Below are 16,782 nucleotides of genomic sequence, written 5' to 3' on the forward strand. Positions count from 1 at the left end.
ACATAGCAACCAAACAGAATTTAGCGTATATTTCTCCACAGAAGCCAATCAGAGTTCAGTTTCATTTGTTCAGTACAAGGGGTGTGGCATATAACAACCAATAAGTCTGTGGGATTCATTTTTCCTGTCAGTTCCTGTATGAGAGCCGTGCTGTGATTGGCTGTCCCTCTATATATAAGCAGCGCGGCGCAGAGTCTGAGGGCAGACGTGTGGTGGACGGGGCTCGGGGGCTCGGGGGCTCGGGGGCTCGGGGGCTCGGGGGCTCGGGGGCTCGGGGGCTCGGGGGCTCGGGGGCTCGGGGGCTCGGGGGCTCGGGGGCTCGGGGGCTCGGGGGCTCGGGGGCTGCACACCTCAGTGACCCCTCAGGACACTTGTTTTTTCTTCCTATTAGTGATATCACTGTTCCATCGTCCATGTTATTGTCAAACAACGACAAAGGTGATTTAACCTTTTATATCCTGAAAGGTTTTTTCATATTTTTCCTCATTTTACTTTATTTGTTTTGTTTTCCTCGAGGGACTTAACATTGCGATCAACTCACCTATGAAGCCCGATGTGTGGGGGACTGAGGACTGAGAGGGGAGCTACGGAGGCCTGCAGGGACCATCCGCTCCCAGCGATCACCGGATCAGGCGTGACAGCGGAAGTTACATGTCACCCAAGATGGCCGCCATAACAGGAGAACGGGGGAGAGTTACATTAGTGAGGAGCGGTGATCGGCCGGTCTAGAGAGGTGTTTTTAGGGAAAGGCTTAATAATGTGGAGGCTAGGTATTAATCTGGTCGTCCGTAGTTCATTCCAGAAAACTGGAGCAGCACGAGAGAAGTCCTAGAGAGAGGAGTGAGAGGCCCAGATTATGGACGATGTGAGTGTTAGATCATCCACAGAACAGAGAGGTTGGGTAGGTGATAGACAGAGATGTAGGGAGGTGCAGAACTGTGGAGAGGACAGGTGGGTGATAGAGATGAGGAGGAGATGTAGGGAGGTGCAGAACTGTGGAGAGGACGGGTGGGTGATAGAGATGAGGAGGAGATGTAGGGAGGTGCAGAACTGTGGAGAGGACGGGTGGGTGATAGAGATGAGGAAGAGATGTAGGGAGGTGCAGAACTGTGGAGAGGACGGGTGGGTGATAGATTGAAATGAGATGTAGGTGTCACAGGTGCACAGTCCTGTGGTGTCCGGCTATAGAAGGTCGCTGTAGATTTCCTCAGCCATTCAGCCGCTGTTCATCAGCACTTCCCTTGTCTTTATATACCATCACTTCCTATTACTCGGTGTTGGTGAGATTTCATATATCTTTATGCCTTCAGTGCTAGCTGTGGCTCTGCATACATCTGGAGACACTTGGTTGTTGCAGCTTCTCTCCTGGGTCACCTGGAGATGAGGTGTTTGCTATTTTCCCTTGTTTGTTGTCCCCGTGTGTCCTTTAGTGTCTAGTTGTGTTGATGAAGAGCTTGTCGCATCTGCTCCTTACCTATGGCGCAGATCAGGGTCAGGTATCCGGCTCGGTGCGGTGAGGGAACCCCGGGCCCAGCAGCAGGGTCAGTCATGAGTCATCAGCTCCCCTTCCCCTACATATAGGGTTTCCCTTCCCTTTCGCCGTTTGCTTGTTACTTTCCCTTACCTAGCGTGACATTCTCACCGGCCACACAAATGAGGAAGAAAGAAAAAACTGACACGCGGATTATTATTTTCTTTGGTTGTTGTAGATTTTTGTTTTGTTTTCTCTATGGATCCCGTCATTGTTCTGAGTGAGCGGCTGCAGGGTCAGTCCCTGGTCTCTGGAGGTTGCAGGCCTCACGTGACCTGATCAGCAGCAGCGGTCACAGGCTCCCAATGTTGGGGAGTCTGAGGGTAGTAGACAGGTTCAGCCGGAGCCCAGAATTGCTCCCAGACAGGTTTGCAGGGGTGTAGAAACAAATTCTTAGTTTTCAATTAGGCCTGAAGTTTGTCCTTTAGGCTTCGGCCTTCTCCTCTGGAGATGAGGAGCAGCGGGTGGGGATTGTGATCTCACTGATGCAGGGGATCTGCCATCCTGGGCTTTCTCTACCACATGGCTCTTGTTGTCTCCGGTCGGTGGTTGGATTTTTGAGGCCTTGGATCTCATCTTTGATGATCCTGACTGAGTCTTCTTGGCTGAGTTCAGGCTGCGTCACCTCCAGCCGGGGGATCAGTCAGCGGAGAGTTATTGTTCAGTTTTCGTAGATGGGCACTGACACTAAAGGGTACTTTACACGCTGCAATATTGTACCGCCCCAAGGCTCGGCCGGCAGCCGAGCCGCTCGGGTCCGGGCTCATTTGGTGGGTGGCTCGAGCACCTCCGGACCTGGGGTTACGTCGCTCTGAAGGGGTGCTGGCACTGTGTCAGGGGATTTCGGTGGGGAGGTTCACGGCTGAGGCCGTGGTGTTTAGGGATGTAAGTTCGTGACGCCACCCACGGGTTGTGCTGAGTGTGGACACCACTGCTGCCGTTAACTAGGCTCCCGGGGACGGTGTTGTGCAGCCTGGTATTGACCCCTCCGTGGGCAGGGGGTGATGGTCCCGGGGCCCGGTGGTTGCGAGGTGCGGGTGTGTTGGTGCGGTGCGCATCCCGAGGGCACTGTTGTACTCATTATGACAGATACACCGGAGTCTCTGGTAAACCAAAAGGATGGTGGTCGGTGCCCGCAGCCGGCTGCGTCTGGTCCCCCACCCGGTTCGGTGGTTCCCACATCTCTCCTGCACCTCGTTTTTGTAGATTTTGACTGCCTACGCCTCAGCGACAGTAGTCCGCTCCCCGGCTTTCTGTGTGTCGGGGAACCCGTTTGCCCGCAGGCGCTGGCCCATGGGATCTCTCTGCCTGTGCGGTGGCTTTCTATCCCCCTCGGTGGGCTGTTGCCGTCTTTCGGGTCTTGGGACGGGAAAGGACCTAAGGTCCAGACCTCAATCAGTAAATTCGACGTGGTCCAGTGGCTTCTGAACCTCGTTCTGGATCTGAGTACCCCTCCTGGTGCTCCGGTTTCCAGTTGGTTCCCCGGTTCGGTACCGGCGGGCCACTACCCTGTCCCGGTCCCTTACAGTTCCACCAGCCGCCTTCCCGGCTCCTGCAGGCGGCAACCACCGTCTGCCTCCTGGTCACAGGGTATCTGGACTACGACCTAGATCCCTGACAGATGTTTTCTCTTGTCTACTACTCTCCTCCCTAACTTCATCTCCTCTGTTGTGTTTTCCCGCCTCAGGCTATCCGAACTCCTCTGTGGGCATGGCCAACCGCCTGGCTCCACCTCCTGGTGTGAACGTCAAGACCTGAGAGGGGTGACTCAGGATTTTTAGGTTGGCTGCTGTTACCTTGTTAAGGGACGGGTGTTTGTGCAAGGGCCTACCTGTGACTACCTGGCTAGTCCAGGGCGTCACATTCCCCCTTGGTTTAATGCAGACCGTCCGCGGGCTGCCCGACCACCACCAGTTTATTTTTGTTTGCTATAAAAGATAAACAGGAAAAATGGGTACTAGTATACTAAACTTTTTACATTCAAGCAGATTTGGAAATCATCCCTTGCGGGAGGCACATTCTTGAACGTTGTACATAAATAAAACATTTTTATTAACGGGAAACGGGACCAGGTCTTTCCAGTTGCCCACCCAAGCAAACCTAGCCTTGATGCTGCCTCTAAGAAACAGGCAGCATGCCTTTTCCAGGAACATGAATGGGTCCAGGTGTTGCCCAAACGGGCCGGGTAAAAAGAGGCCCCACGTCCAGGGGACCCCTGACCCGGAGGGTCGTCACTGGCTGCATTGGTGACAGGGCCTTGGCCATCACATTCCCGCAGGCCCTTCCTCCAGTCTGCCTCTCCGCAGGCGGTGGGACCTAAAGGGTGGTCCGGGACTTATTTACAAACCCAAAAGTTATTGGGTGGCCTGCAAGTTCTCGGCCTTGTCTATGGGTAAACAGTACAAACAGGGTCCCAACGGGGGCCAACAATAAATGGGGTAGCCATTTTACTCCGCTTCTTCATATTCTTCCTCAACCACGACCTCGGAGCTGTACGGTGGGGGAGGAGACTGGGGCCGCCTCTGGACATCACGGCTTACCCTTCTTCTGACGTTGAGGGCAAACCAGCCCCTCTCCCCGCAGTGCCGGGTGTAAATGACTAGGTCGCCGGGCACCAGATCTCGATCCGGATGGTCCATCGGGAGGTGAGGATAGACATCCCGATGGGAAACGAAAATCTCTGCCTCCAGGCCCGGTTCAAAGATGAACCCCCATCCATGCTGGGGGTCAAAACGCCGGACCTGGCCCTCGTGAGTTGGGCCCTGTACCCGGTAGGTGGCACTCCAGAGGTTTTCCTTTTCTTTAATGGTCCGGGCCAGCACTTCTGCTTTCTTCTTCTCCCGGGCCGCAATCTCCCGGCCCAGCTGGCGCTGCTGCCGCTCCCAATATGGAGCGTCTGCCTGCTCCTTTTGTGCGAAGGTTGGGCCCAGCCGGAGCTCCCCCGTGCCGGCTACGACCGACACCTTCACTGGGGAACCCCGCTGTGTCGTGACCTGCTGTGCTGCCTTGCAGCGACAACCCTGCCACGCCTCAGCCAAGGCCTGGGATCGGGGAGCAGCCAGCTCTGCCTGCTGGGCGGGTCTCCGGGCAACATCCACCTCCATCTTGGCCGGGCGGACTGCCGGGGCCTGGACCTTCTGGGGCACGGTCACTTCCGGGACCGACGGGTCCGCTATGGGAACGGGCACCTTCCATGGCAGCGGGATCGGTACAGGCCGAACAAGCGGCCGTCCGCGGGCTGCCTCCACTGGCGGACCCTCACAGGCTGATGGGACGGGCTCCGGTGTCGGGGGCAGCGGACTGAGCGGGGAAGCAGCGACAACTGGTACGGGAGGTGGAGGAGTCAACAGGGGAGGCAGGGGCAGACCGGGTCCCTCAGCCGCGCCTTCCGGTCCCTCGGGGACATAGGGGCGTGGGTCGCTCGCCCGCTCCTCCAAATTCGCCTCCATCTCACGTGCCCGCACAGCCGAAGCTATCTCCTCCATCTCGGCCGCCCATCGTTCCATGAGGTATCTCACCTGCGCTTGCAATCGGCAGCACATCAGAGTCGTCCGGGCTTCCACCCACGCTGCTGTTCCGGGCGCGGGCTCCAGGAATTCTGGCTTGCCGGACGGGGCGGACATGTTGTTGCCTTGGGGTCCAGGAACCAAACGGGTGGCCGAGTTCTGGAGTCCCTGCCCTTTATCCACTCTGTCACATGGAACAGGGTCTTCACCCGCCCCCCCCCCCTTCCCCCTTGGTCTTTTCGCGGCACTCAGCGCTCTTTCTTCTCAGTTTCACTTTTCAGCCGCACAAACTTCTGCACCGCTCTGTTCCCAGGGGGCGGGGCTTCAACTCTCGCGCTCTTTTCGTGGGGAAGACGGGTCTGGCGGGAAACTTCGCGCCAAGGGATAGTGACAAGATGGCGGATTCTGAAATTTTTCAACGGGTCACCGCTGACTTCTACTTCAAGGCGCACTTCCACCGGTAAGTGGATGGGTTCAATCCTGTTCGTGACGCCAGAAGAGTCTATGTGTACCGCCCCGGGGCTCGGCCGGCAGCCGAGCCGCTCGGGTCCGGGCTCGTTTGGTGGGTGGCTCGAGCGTCTCCGGACCCAGGGGTCACGTCGCTCTGAAGGGAAGCTGGCGCTACGCAAGGGGGATCTTCGGTGGGGAGGTTCATGGCCGAGGCCGTGGTGTTTAGGGATGTAAGTTCGTGACGCCACCCACAGGTTGTGGTGAATGTGGACACCACCGCTGCCGTTAACTAGGCTCCCGGGGACAGTGTTGGTGCAGCCTGGTGTTGACCCCTCCGTGGGCAGTGAGTGATGGTCCCGGCGCCCGGTGGTTGCGAGGTACGGGCGTGTTGGTGCGGTGCGGTGTGCAGCCCGAGGGCACTGTTGTACTCACTATGACAGATACACCAGAGTCTCTGGTAAACCAAAAGGATGGTGGTCGGTGCCCGCAGCCGGCTGCATCTGGTCCCCCACCCGGTTCGGTGGTTCCCGCCTTTCTCCTGCACCTCATTTTTGTAGATTTTGACTGCCTACGCCTCAGCGATGGTAGTCCGCTCCCCGGCTTTATGTGTGTCGGGGAACCCATTTGCCCGCAGGCGCTGGCCCGTGGGATCTCTCTGCCTGTGCGGTGGCTTTCTATCCCCCTCGGTGGGCTGTTGCCGTCTTTCGGGTCTTGGGACGGGAAAGGACCTAAGGTCCAGACCTCAATCAGTAAATTCGACGTGGTCCAGTGGCTTCTGAACCTCGTTCTGGATCTGAGTACCCCTCCTGGTGTTCCGGTTTCCAGTTGGTTCCCCGTTTCGGTACCGGCGGGCCACTACCCTGTCCCGGTCCCTTACAGTTCCACCAGCCATCTGCCCGGCTCCTGCAGGCGGCAACCACCGTCTGCCTCCTGGTCACAGGGTATCTGGGCTACGACCCAGATCCCTGACAGACATTTTTTCTTGTCTACTACTCTCCTCCCTAACTTCATCTCCTCTGTTGTGTTTTCCCGCCTCAGGCTATCCGAACTCCTCGGTGGTCGTGGCCAACCGTCTGGCTCCGCCCCCTGGTGTGAATGTCAAGACCTGAGAGGGGTGACTCAGGGTTTTTAGGTTGGCTGCTGTTACCTTTGTTAGGGGACGGGTGTTTGTGCAAGGGCCTACCTGTGACTACCTGGCTAGTCCAGGGCGTCACAATATCGGTACCGATATCGCTAGCGAGCATACCTGCCCCCGTCGGTTGTGCATCACGGGCAAATCGCTGCCTGTTGCGCACAACATCGCTAACACCCGTCACACGAACTTACATTCCCTGCGACGTCTCTCTGGCCGGCAATCCGCCTCCTTTCTAAGGGGGGGGGGCGGTTTGTGCGGCGTCACAGCGACGTCACACGGCAGCCGTCCAATAGCAGAGGAGGGGCGGAGATGAGCGGCCGGAACATCTCGCCCACCTCCTTCCTTGCTCATTGCCAGTGGAGGCAGGTAAGGAGATGTTCGTCGTTCCTGCGGTGTCACACATAGCGATGTGTGATGACGCAGGAACGACGAACAACATCGTACCTGCAGCTGCAACGATATTTGGAAAAGGAGCGACGTGTCAACGAGCAGCGATTTTTCACGTTTTTGTGCTCGTTGATCGTCGCTCTTTGGTGTCACGCGCTGCAATGTCGCTAACAGCGCCGGGTTAGCGATTTCGCAGCGTGTAAAGCACCCTTTACCTGCAGTCTGTTACCTAACTCCATCTCCATCTTTGCCATTGACTCAGCACCACTTGCTGAGGGATGCCTGACACAGAAGGTACATGGTATAAGACTGAGGGTAGGACCCTGCATTATGAAGTAATTTCCTGCCATGTCCTATAGGGTCTTCCCACTCCCATTGTATTGGGTCTACCCTGGTTGGTGAAGCATAATCCAGTAGTGGATTGGCAATCCAGGGAAATTGTGGATTTAGGAAACTACTGTATTGATAATTGTCTGAACACTTCCCTCTCTACGGTCTCTATGGTCTCCTTACCTGCATTTTTATCTGGGTTTGAGGATGTATTTTCGGAGAGGGGGTGTCAGCATTTGCCCCCATCATGTACATGACTGTCCCATTAATCTGATTCCTGGAGTAAAACTTCCCAAGTCCAGACTCTATAATCTTTCTGGTCCAGAGAGACCAGCCATGAAGATTACATTGCTGAGAGTCTGGAGAGTCTGGAGAAGGGACATATCAGACCCTCCTCTTCACCCGTGGTGGCAGGGGTCTTCATTAAGAAGAAAGATGAGGCTCTCCATCCTTGTTGGATTTTCGGGAATTGAATCAGATGACTGTCCAAGACCCTTATCCTCTCCCTATGATTCCAGATTTATTCAGATTATGGGAGCTCAGTGGTTCCACGTTGGACTTTTAGGGCTACAATCTGGTTAGAATCAGAGAAGGGGTGAATGGAAAACGGCTTTCATACACCTGAGGGACATTGTGAGAATCTGCAAATATTTCAAAAGACTGACCTGCACATCCTACAAGTGTGTATAGGTGCCAGCTGAAAAAACCTAGCAAATACAAAATGGATACAGCCGCACACTAAATGCCATCAATGTATAAGGGAACTCTGGCACTGCATTACTGCTATATGAAAAAATGAGATTTTTAGTTTATGAATTGGCCAATGCATGTAAGCTCGGAAACCAAACGGCAGGGTAAATCTCAAAATTCCGGGTCCCTAACTAAAATGCCACTGTCTAGGTTAAAAACATCCTTGTCTGAGCAGCTAGACTAAATATCTAACTTGAAATGCCACTATCTGGACTAACCTCCATGTCTGGGCAGCTAGGACTCCTGGTATAAGGATTGTGAACACAGCCTGGTTTATAGGGCGGAGTGCTCAGTCAGAAAAAAACTCACTGCAAATATTTCAAAAGACTGACCCGCACATCCTACAAGTGTGTATAGGTGCCAGCTGAAAAAACCTAGCAAATACAAAATGGATACAGCCGCACACAGGCTGTGTTCACAGTCCTTATACCAGGAGTCCTTGCTGCCCAGACATGGAGGTTAGTCCAGATAGTGGCATTTCAAGTTAGATTTTTAGTCTAGCTGCTCAGACAAGGATGTTTTTAACCTAGACAGTGGCATTTTAGTTAGGGACCCGGAATATTGAGATTTACCTTGCCGTTTGGTTTCCGGGCTTACATGCATTGGCCAATTCATAAACTAAAAATCTCATTTTTTCATATAGCAGTAATGCAGTACCAGAGTTCCCTTATACATTGATGGCATTTAGTGTGCGGCTGTATGCATTTTGTAATTGTGAGAATCTGGTCATGCCATTTGGCCTCACTAATGCCCCTGCTGTTGTCCAGTATTTTGTGAATGGTATTTGTCACCATTTGGTGGGCAGGTTTGTGGTGGGATATTTGGACGATATCTTGATCTACTCACCTGATATGGAGACACATCAGATACATGTAAAACAGGTATTACAGATCTTCAGAGATAACAAACTGTATACCAAACTGGAGAAGTGTGTTTTCACTGTCCAAAAGGTATAATTTTTGGGATACCTGTTGTCGTCTTCAGGTTTTTGGATGGATCCTGAGAAGGTCCATGCTGTACCTGACTGGGATCGACCGGAAAACCTGAAGGCATTACAGCGCTTTCTTGGGTTTACCAATTTTTAATGGAAATTTATTCAGAATTAGGGCAGCGTCACACGATACGATTTATCGTGCGTTCGCACGAGCGATCGCACCCACCCCCGTCGTTTGTGCGTCACGGGCAATTAGTTGCCCATGGCGCACAAAGTCGTTAACCCCCTGTCACACGGACTTACCTCCCAGGCTACCTCGCTGTGGGCGGCGAACATCCTCTTCCTGAAGGGGGAGGGACGTTCAGCGTCACAGCGACGTCACACAGCGGCCAGCCAATAGAAGCGGAGGGGCGGAGATGAGCGGCCGTAACATCCCGCCCACCTCCTTCCTTCCGCAATGCCGGCAGGACGCAAGTAAGTTGTGTTCGTCGTTCCCGGGGTGTCACACGTAGCGATGCGTGCTGCTGCAGGAACGATGAACAACCGGAGCACAGAAGGAGGACCGACATTTTGAAAATGAACGACGTGTCAACGAGCATCGAAAAGGTATTTTTGCTCGTTCACAGTCGTTCGGAGGTGTCACATGGTACGACATCTCCAACGATGCCGGATGTGCGTCACGAATTCCGTGACCCCGACGACATATCGCCTGAAATATCGTACCGTGTAATGCCACCCTTATTCGGTAAAGAATGGGACAGATTTCTCTAAATGGTCGGACTCACTATTTTATTGTCACTTACTGTCCAGGGGTTAAAAAACGTCAAAGCAGATGCAGTGTCCCGGAGCTTTCCTCGTGGTAGTGATCATGTGACGTCTGTCTCCATTTTGTAGAAGGGGGTGGTCATCTTGGCCTTGTGCCCAGACCTGGAGGGGGAGGTATTAGAGGTTCAGGGGGACGCCCCGGCCTTTTGCCCTCCAGGGAGGTTGTTTGTGGCACCTAATTTGTGCTGTAAAATAACTGGAGAACATCACAACTCTGTACTTGTGAGTCATCCGGGTAGTAAATCAACCTCGGATCCCCTTTTTCGTCGCTTTTGGTGGCCGGGGTTGGTGCAGGATGTGGTTCACTATGTATCCGGTTGCAGTATATGCGCACTTTCCAAGGTCACACATACTCTGCCATCTGGTTCTCTCCTGCCTTTGGATATCCCAAGTAGACCTTGGATGCATTTATCAATGGACTTCATTACTGACCTACCTTTGTCTTCGAGAAAGACTGTGGTTTTGGTGGTTGTGGATGTGTTCAGTAAGAGGGTATATTTCATTGCACAGCCAAGACTCAGGTGTTCATCAATGAGATTGTGAAGCTTCACGAGGTTCCTTCCGATGTGGTCTCAGATCGGAGAACCCAGTTTTTTCCAAGTTTTGGAAAGCGTTTTGTCATCGACTGGGGGTGCAGTTGTTTCTCTTCTGTCTTCCATCCTCAGTCGAAAGGGCAGACAAAGCGCACAAAATTTGGAAACGTACCTCAGGTGCTTTGTCACTGAGAACCAGGAGAACTGGGAATTTTACCATTGGCCGAATTTGCTATAAACAGTAGTCATCAGGAGTCTACTGGCAAGTCACCATTCTTCGGTGCATACGGTGTTCATCTGCAATTTGGTACCTTTAGTGGTAGGGGGGCTTCAGGGGTTCCTGAGGAGGAGCGTTTTGCCTCATCACTCTCTTGTTTATGGCAAGCTGATGGGAGACAATGAAGGTATAGCTGACAAACGCTTGCCAGGTCCGGACCTAAGTGTGAATGACTGTGTGGTTTTTCTACCGGGAATATCAAGTTGAAGGTTCCTCACTGGAAGCTGGGACATAGGTTTATTAGTCCCTATAAAGTAATCGCTGTCAATAACCCATTAGCATTAAATCTGGAGTTACGTCAGGCTCTTAGGATCCACAATGTGTTCCACAAGTCCCTGTTTAAGAATTATGTGGTACCCTTAGAGCTGTCTCCCTTGCTACTGGCCATCGTTGATGATAATTTAGAGTTTTAAATAGCTAAGATTGTTGATTCTCGTTTTCTATATCATTTCCTTCAATACTTGATGCACTGAAGGGGTTATGGACCGGAAGAGAGGATGTGGGTCCAAGCATCTGATGTGAAAGCCACAAAATTGGTTCATTTATTTCATGCTGCCCATCCAGATAGGCCTGGTCCTGAGTGTCCCGGTGTTGTGAACACATTTGGACTGGGTTCCGGTTTGGGGCTCCCTCTTGTGGCCAGTGCTGGCAGTAGAGTTAGTCTGCTAAGCCAGACAGCTGATGATGATTGGAAATCAGGCTGCTCAGACTGGGCCTATATAACTGAGTAGTGTTCTCTTGATATGGGCCGGTGATCAATGTTGTCTCCTTAGGGCAGGCTCCAGAATGTCCCCAGCACCAATCTTCTGTTTCCACCAGAACTCCTTGCAGATAAGTTTTGTCTTTGTACCATTTGCTGGTTTGTTTTCAGTTTCTTGTCGTTTTTATTTTTGTGGTACTAAGGCTTGTTTCCTGGTTTCTGTTTGTGTGGAGTCCTGGGTGGAGTCGGATCATTCCCTGCTGGGAATGTCTGTGTACCTTGCTCCATATTCTGCAATGTATTTTTGTTCTGTCATGCTTGATATTAATTTCAGTCCTTCCTCTGTATTAGTGTTTTGCTTGGATCCCAGTAACACCAGAGTACTGATATAGTGGGGGAGAGATCGTGCTGTCTCAGCTTTTTTCATATCAGGTGTGTTGGTTGTTTGTTAGGGTATTGCGCAGCTGCAGACTGTGCTCTTTTCTGTCCTTTCCTATATAGATAGTTTGTGCCTCATCTTTGCTGAATCTGTTCTCTACCTGTGTACTGTCTTTCATCTTGTCTCCCTGGTTTTATATGTTTGGGGAACTGCTCCGAGGCAGATTAGCTTTCCTTATTTTTCTCTCTTTAGGAACAAATAGCTCTCCGGCTGTGTCGAGGTGAGCAGGTCATCGTAGGCTCGTCCCATGGCTACTTCTAGTTGTGTTGTCAGTTAGAGGTCTGCAGTCAGCTGAGTTTCCAACCACTCTGGTATTTCTTTGGGTTTCCTAGGTTCTACCCCTTTGATCCTCCTTGATCACTGAATCATAACAGTCCAAAGACCACTCATAAAAGGGGATGTACTGTAACGAGTGACAGTCCTGTGGTGTCTGGCTACAGAAAGTCACAGTGTTTGGCTGGGCAAGCTGCTCCCTGACCTATTATTTCTGCTTGGTTTTCATCCCTTTCCCTTTTAGGACCCTGCAGATTTCCTTAGCCTGTCAGCTGCTGTTCATCAGCACTTCCCTTGTCTTTATATACCTTCACTTCCTATTACTTAGTGTTGCTGATATTTCATATATCTTTATGAAGTCTTCAGTGCTAGAAGTGGCTTTGCATACATCTGGAGACACTTGCTGGTTGTTGCAGCTTCTCTCCCTGAGTCACCTGGAGATAAGGTGTTTATTATTTTCCCTTGTTTGTTGTCCCCGTGTGTCCTTTAGCGCCCAGTGGGGTTGATGAAGAGCTCATCCCATCTGCTCCTTACCTATGGCCCAGATCAGGGTCAGCCTAGGGTCAGGTATCCGGCTCGGCGCACAGGTGCGGAACCTATCTAGGGTGGTCAGGGAACCAAGGGCCCAGCTTTAGGCTTGGTGAGGGGTCACCATCTCCCCCTTCCCTAGACATAGGGTTTCCCTTTCTTTTGACCATTTGCTTGGTGCTTCCCCATACCTAGCATGACAGTAGGATGGTGCAGAACTGTGAAGAGCACGAGTAGGGTGATAGAGATGATGAGATGTAGGGTGGTGCAGTACTGTGGAGAGGGCAGGTAGGGTGTTACATAGTGATGAGGAGTAGAGGTAGGGCAGTACAGAACTGTGGGGAGGATGGGTAGGGTGATAGACAGAAAAGAAGAGGTGATGTAGGGCTGTGCAGAACTGTGGAGAGGATGGGTAGGGTGATACACAGAGATGAGGAGTAGAGGTAGGGCAGTACAGAACTGTGGGGAGGATGCGTAGGGTGATAGACAAAAAGGAAGAGGTTATGTAGGGAGGTAAAGCACTGTGGAGAAGACGGGTAGGGTGATAGAGATGAGGAGGAGATGTAGGGTGGTGTAAAACTGTGGAGAGGACTTGTAGGGTGACGCACAGAGATTAGGAGATATAGGGAGGTGCAGAACTGTGGAGAGGATGGGTGGGTGATAGAGATGAGAAGTACGAAGGTGCAGAACTATGGAGAGGACAGATAGGGTGATAGGCAGAGATGAGAAGATGTATGGTGGTGTAGCCCTGTGGAGAGGACAGGTAGGCTAACAGGCAGAACTGAGGAGGAGATGTAGGGCAGTGCTGAACTGTGGAGAGTACAGGTAGGGTGGTAGACAGATAAGAGGAGATGTAGGGTGGTATAGAGCTGTGGAGAGGATGGGTAGGGTGGTAGAGATGAGAGAGGACATATAGGGCGGTGCAGAGCTTTGAAGAGCTTTGTAGGGGCCAGTGATAAGTTTATATTGGATTCTATAGTGGATGAGTAACCAGTGCAATGACTGGCACAGGGTGGAGGCATCGATGTAGCGGCTGGAAGGAAATAGGACCCTGGCTGCCGCCTTTAGGATGGATTGTAGAGGGGAGAGTTGGGTAGATGGAGACCGATCAGTAGAGAGGTGCAGTAATCCAGACGAGAATGAATAAGAGCGACAGAAGAGATTTTGCACTTTCAGACGTGAGAACTGGTCGGATTCTGGAGATGTTCTTGCGGTGAAGGAGACACGAGCGAGTGATTGGATATGGAGAGTGAAGGACAGATCTGACTCCGGCTGATTTCTTCCTTGGCAATACATGACCAGATTGTGAGGTCGGAGATCGGGGCCGGCAGTTTAGGGCTCAGGAGGGAGTGGAAAGTTTGTCATTGTGGATTGTCAGACAGTGATGTAAGGAGGGCGGAGAAGGCGATGATTTGGTGGGATGGAGAGCAGAGTTATGAGTGATTTTCACCACTGACGCTCGGCCCCTGTAGCTCCGCTGGAGGAGACGTGTCTGCAGCATGGCCAGGGCTGCCGTCCTCTGCGCCGGCTCGTTCTGTGAGGAGCTGATTCATCCGGAACGCTCTGCAACGTCTTATCATAATGTGAGAAAGCGGAGTCTGGAGATCGGAGCTAAGACGACTGCAGATTGTTCATAAGCGGCTGGGTATTGAGGGCCGTAGACTTCTGCATGTGCGATAAGGGGGGGCGTCCTGAGAGGGGCCATAGTTACTGACAGAGGAGAGCAGAGTGTCAGAGAGCGGAGATAGTAAGGTCGTACACCAAGTCAAGCCGGCCCTGGAGAAGATCAGGTCCAGCGTATCGCCATCTTCATGTAGGAGAGATAGTAAATAGGAAAGGAGAGAGGAGGTGACAGGAAGATGAGCGGCCGATGGGGAGAGGGGATATAAAGTCACAAGAGGGGTATGTGACAACTGGAGACCACCAGAGAGCGGCGGCAGAGTCCTGCTGGATCCATGTGTCATTGAGAACACCTTCCCACCTGCTTGTTTTCTCTCCTTCCACTCCACCCGCCTTCTTCAATTGCCAGTAATGGCTTCATAGAGCAGAAAAGGGAGGAAACAGATCTACCAAGACCCGGCCGTCCGTCCAATCTATCATCTCACACAAGGAGAAGACCGATCAGAGATGGAGCCAAGAGGCCCATGATCCCTCTGGATGATCTGCAGAGATCTACAGCTGAGGTGGGAGAGTCTGTCCATAGCACAACAATCAGTCGTACACTGCACAAATCTGGCCTTTATGGAAGAGTGGCAAGAAGAAAGCCATTTCTCATAGATATCCATAAAAAGTGTTGTTTAAAGTTTGCCACAAGCCTCTGGAGACACCAAACATGTGGAAGAAGGGGCTCTGCTCAGATGAAACAAAAATAACAAAATATTTGGGCATAATGCCAAACGATATGTTTGGCGTAAAAGCAACACAGCTCATCACCCTGAGCACACCATCCCAACTGTCAAACATGGTGGAGGCAGCATCATGGTTTGGGCCTGCTTTTCGTCAGCAGGGACAGGGAAGATGGTTAAAATTGATGGGAAGATGGATGGAGCCAAATACAGGACCATTCTTGAAGAAAACCTGTTGGAGTCTGCAAAAGACCTGAGACTGGGACGGAGATTTGTTTTCCAACAAGACAATGATCCCAAACATAAAGCAAAATCTACAATGGAATGGTTCACAAATAACCGTATCCAGGTGTTAGAATGGCCAAGTCACAGTCCAGAGCTGAACCCAATCGAGAACCTGTGGAAAGAGCTGAAAACTGCTGTTCACAAACGCCTCCATCCAACCTCACTCAGCTCCAGCTGTTTACAAAGGAAGAATGGGCGAGAATTTCACCTCTCCATGTGCAAAACTGATAGACACATACCCCAAGAGACTGCAGCTGTAATCGCAGCAAAAGGGGGCGCTACAAAGGATTCACTTACAGGGGATGAATAATATTGCACGCCACAATTTACAGTTATTTATTGTTTATAAAAGTGTAAAATAAGCAATAGATTTCCTTCCTCTTCACAATTGTGTCACTTGTTGTTGATTCTTCACCAGAACATTCACATTTTATCTTTATGTTTGAAGCCTGAAATGTGGGAACAGATTGAAAAATTCAAGGGGGCCGAATACTTTTGCAAGGCACTGTATATGGCAGAAGAAAGCTAACCTTGTATGCAGCTTGATTCATATGTGGCACCCCTGAGGCTTCAGTTGCCACAGGGTACTGCACCTCCCTTAAGGTGCGGTACTTATCCTGGATCCAGAGGAGGTTGGTACTGGTTCCACACACACACAAGATTCATGCACACAGCCAGGTTGCCCTCCCCAATGGGGACCGGGCTAGGGTCGGGTCTTAAGGCAGTCACCAAACATGGAGGGAAGCCACCCACTAGTGACAGGGACCTGGGGAAGGAGCAGCCACCAGTGGGAGTGAGGAGCCAACACGACAGCAGTTCTCCCACAGGAGAGGAAAAGAGCAGACAGGTTTACCGGTGACTCTGGTGGGATGCAGGAGTCAAGACGATCGCCGAGAAAAAACTGTGGAGGAAAGAAGCGCAATAGGGTCTTACCCAAATAACAATGGGAGAAATGTAGGGAGATATTACTCACCTATAGGGGTTGTGACAGTCACAACTCCTATAACAGCATGTGTGTAGATAATCCAGAGTCACAGCAGCGGTCCCTCGGTTTTGGCAGATAACAGAGAGCAATAGAATGAGGGTTTCCAAGCCGCGCCAAATGACGATCACGTTAAGCTGTTAGATTAATGTTGCTTTTTATTCCAATTACAGGTCTACGCGTTTCGGAAGGCACCCCTTCCTTCTTCAGGACCAGATGGCAAGAAAACATCAAATCTGCTGTCCAGAAAATCCTTACAGCACTATATACCCCACTGATGACGTCATGATCCACCCACTTTTAGAAAAAATCGGCGGGAATCAATACATTTAAAAATACAATGACGTAGTAACTTAGTTTTATACAATTTCATGAATAAATCACTTAAAACCATTTCTTCCCTTTTTAGGAACAACGGTAGCCAAATCAAAAATAAAAAATAAAAACTTTTTTTACTGTATGAAAAAAAGCAATGTGCGTGTGAAGACTCTTTTTTTATTTTATTTCTGTCATATAAATGTATGTCAATAAAAATCTATATGTATAAGGTGAAAATCTGTGAAATACCACAA

Source organism: Anomaloglossus baeobatrachus, chromosome 4 (assembly GCF_048569485.1).
Source record: "Anomaloglossus baeobatrachus isolate aAnoBae1 chromosome 4, aAnoBae1.hap1, whole genome shotgun sequence".
NCBI classification, from domain to species: Eukaryota; Metazoa; Chordata; class Amphibia; order Anura; family Aromobatidae; genus Anomaloglossus; species Anomaloglossus baeobatrachus.